This window comes from Palaemon carinicauda, chromosome 17 (assembly GCF_036898095.1).
Source record: "Palaemon carinicauda isolate YSFRI2023 chromosome 17, ASM3689809v2, whole genome shotgun sequence".
Classification (NCBI taxonomy): domain Eukaryota; kingdom Metazoa; phylum Arthropoda; class Malacostraca; order Decapoda; family Palaemonidae; genus Palaemon; species Palaemon carinicauda.
In genome coordinates, this window is record NC_090741.1 from 1,893,469 (window position 1) to 1,897,764 (window position 4,296).

The following is a 4,296-nucleotide window of genomic DNA, read 5'->3' on the forward strand; positions in this document are numbered from 1 at the left end:
CCATTAATTAATTCAACTGCATCTCTATTAAGGAATTCAGCAACCCTAGATCTACATTCAGGAGATATAATTGATGTAAATAGAGTAGCATCATAAGCATGTGCAACAAGCTTGTTTTTTAGGCCAAACCACATGTCATGTGTTTATAGTATTAAAAGTAATGGGCCAAGAACTCTACCCAGTGGAACACCAGATATCACATTCTTATACTCACTATGGTGACCATCAACAACTTTTTGATGTCTATTATTTAAAAATTCAACAATAATGCTACTACAGTATATATACATATATGTATATATATATATATATATATATTTAAGTATATATATATATATATATATATACATATATATATGTATATATATATATATATATATATTTAAGTATATATATATATATATATATATACATAATAAATACATAGATATGTGTTTATATATATACATAATAAATACATATAAATGTGTATATATATACATATAAATAAATAATATATATATATATATATATATACATATATATATATACATACATATATATATATATATATACATATATATATATACTGTGTATATATATATATATATATATACTGTATATATATATATATATATATACATACATATATATATATATATATATATATAGATAGATAGATAGATGGATAGATAGATACATAGATAGATAGATTGATGGATAGACAGATAGATAGATAGATAGATGGATATATAGATAGATAAATAAAGATATGTATATGTTCCTCCCCTTTATTAATAAGGCACTTCTTATTTCCGGGGGTAGCTGACATTAAAAAATGAACAAAAAAGGACTTTTCCTGTGTCGCCCCTGCCAGCCTGATGAGGGATTTAGGCGAGTTTTGATTGTATTACTAGGGTGCCACAGCCTTTCTTCCCTTGTTATCTACCACAAATAAAGTTTCATATGCATAATCCGCTGATGCTTCTAGCTCGCCGTTCACCAAGGCGACCGGAGAAAGCAGCAGGGCCTTCCAGAACTGGGTCACAACTGCTCATCATTCAGTCCTATTTCTAGCACGCTCTTTTGCCTCTCTCACATATATCCTCCTGTCACTCAGAACTTTCTTCACTCCATCCATCCACCCAAACGTTGGCCTTCTCAAGCATTCATCAACTTCTTCAACAGACAGCTACTTTCCATTCTCTCTACATGGCCAAACCACCTCAACACACTCATACCCACTCTAACTGACAAATCATTCCTTACATCCTTTTTTACCATTACTGCTAAGTTCCTAACCCTATGTAATCAAAATATACCATTCATACTCCTCAGACACTTCATCTCGAACATAATCAACTGTCTCTCCATCACTTTCCTTCTCCACAGCTCCAATCCATACATCACAGTTGGTACAATCACTTTTTCTTACAGAACTCTCATTACATTTATTTCCAACTCTCTATTCCTTACAACTCCATTTATTGCCCTCAACACTTCACATCCTTCATGCACTCTCTGATGTACATCTGCTTCTACCTCACCTGCAGCAACAACAGACCCTATGTACTAAAACTGATATACTTCCTCAAGTAACTCTCCATTCAACATGACATTCAGCCTCCCTTCTCATGCATCTCATAACCTTACTCTTACCAACATTAACTCTTAACTTCCTTCTCTCACATACCCTTCAGAACTCTCTCGCTAATCTACCAAGCTTCTCTTGCACGTCCGTAACCAGTACAGTATCATTCACAAACAAAAACTGATGTACCGCCTACTCATGATTACTCTCGTCTAGCAGTTTCAATCCTCGATCAAGCACTCAAGCTTCCACATCTCATACCACTCCATCAACAAAGAAAGTGAACAACCATTGCGACATCACACTTCCCTGTCTTAGCACCACTCTCACTCGAAACAACTTGGCCACTTCATTCCCTATTCTAACATTTGCTTTACTGCTTATGTGGAAATTCTTCACTGCTTGCAACAACCTTCCATTAATTCCATTTAACCTGATCATATTCCACATCGCTTCCCTATCAACTCAATCATATGATTTCTTCAGATCCATGAACGCAGCACACACCTCTTTGCCTTTTGCTAAATATTCCTTGCATACCTTCGTAACTGTATAAATGTTTCATTCATCCCCTACCTCATCTAAAACCACCTTGTACTTTTAAGATTGCATTCTCTGTTTTATCATTAATCCTAATAATTAGTACTCTACCATACTGAAAAAAATAATACCCTCTGAATTACAACACTAATGCATATCTCCCTTACCTTTATATAGTGGTACAATACTCACACACACAGTCCACTCGTACCATTGACAACATAAAACACATATCAAACTAAACAGTCTCACCAATCATTTAAGTACATCTCAGTCGTCACACCATCCATACCAGGTACTTTTCCTACTCTCGTTTCCTTTAGTGCTCTCTCCACTCCCTCACTTGTAATCTCTCTCTCATTCTCATCACAACATCATTGGCACCTCAACAACTGGAACATCAATTATATCTGCCTTCCTATATTCGCTAAACATTCAAAATACTCCGCCCACCTTTTCTTGGCCACTGCTCCTTTCAACCACTTTCCATTTTCATCTTTCATGGTCAACAATTCTCGAGCCACCCTTCCTTACTCTCTTCACTTCTTTCCAAAACTTCTTATTCTCTTGATATGAACGACCCAATCCCTGATCCCAAGTCCAATCAGCCACCCTCTTCATCTCAGGTACCTTACGTTTTACTTCCAAATTTTTCTCTATATCTTTCATACTTCTCTACGCTATTATTCTGCAGCCATTCTTCAAATGGCTTCTTTTACTCCAACACTTTTATCTTCACTCCTTTATTCCTCCATTCTCAATCCCTCAGTATGCTGTCTCCAACAATCTTCCAACCACACATATCAAAACTTTCTTTTACTAACATCTACTCATCCTCTAAATTGCCAGTTTCTTTCCCTTTCATCCTGTCATATGGCACTTCAAACCTTTCTTGATATTCACTTTTTACATCGGGTTTAATTAACTCTTCAACCTCCACTACCTCGCTTTTACATCCCCTGGCTCTATTTCTCCACGCTTTTGCTACAACTAATTTTCCTTCAACCAAAATATTATCAGATATAAACGTTAGTCATACCCCTAAACATGTGAACATCTTTTAGTCTTCCAACCATCCTTCTCGTTATCAACACAATCCATTAATGCCTCCTCTACCACTCGTCCATTTACCACTCTTACCAATGTATACTTGTTATTATTTTTCTTTTTGGAAAAAAAAAATACAACTTATTACCAGCTCTTGATCAACACAACAATCTACCAGTCTCAACATTCTCATTTTCACCTGGCCTTTAAGTCATCCATCACAGCTCCATAATACCTTCTACCCATTCTTACACACCTAGTTACTTCATTAAAGAAATCATTCTGCTCTTTGTCACTTTTCTCACAACCTGTCCCATACCCACTAACCAAAGTCAAACATCCCCTACCCAACCTAATCTTTACCCACACTAACCTGGGCGATACCTCCTTCCACTCCACTACTTTACCTGTCAACCATTCACTCAGCAATAGAGCCACAAATTTTCTCGCTCTTCCCCTTTAAATCAAAGACATTTTACCAGCCATTTCATCAAAAATCACTCCAGCTTTCCCTTTTATCCTTGTCTCTATTGTGAATATCCACTCCAAAACTAGAGTACAGGGAAAAATCACTCTCACCCATTCTACTCTTTCTTAGATGTCTCTCAGTGATAAAATTACGGGAGAGGGGGTTCCCCGTCCCCTTGTCCTGTCCCCTGTGGTTGACTCTTAGGACATGCAGGGATATCTTGCCGCTATTTTAATTGTTGTTACACACACTTATATATATATATATATATATATACAATTGCAATCATTTCAAGGGCCTCAGACAAGTTTATATTCATATCTTCATATGACACAAAAATACTAGTCCTCTCCTTTTTCTCTCTCATCTTTCACCAAACACAATCATACACATACGCACACACACACACACACACACATATATATATATATATATATATGTGTGTGTGTGTGTATGTGTGTGTGTGTTTTGTGTGTATATATATATATATATATATGTGTGTGTGTGTGTGTGTGTGTGTATTTAAAATTATCCGTATATTCTATATTTCAATACATTAAAGTCTGGATTCTCCTAACGTCCTCGAGATCGGAGTCCCAAAGTGAAATCACTCAAAGACTACAGTATCTGACCGGCCGGGTTTCGAACTTTGCTCCAAGATGCATGAATG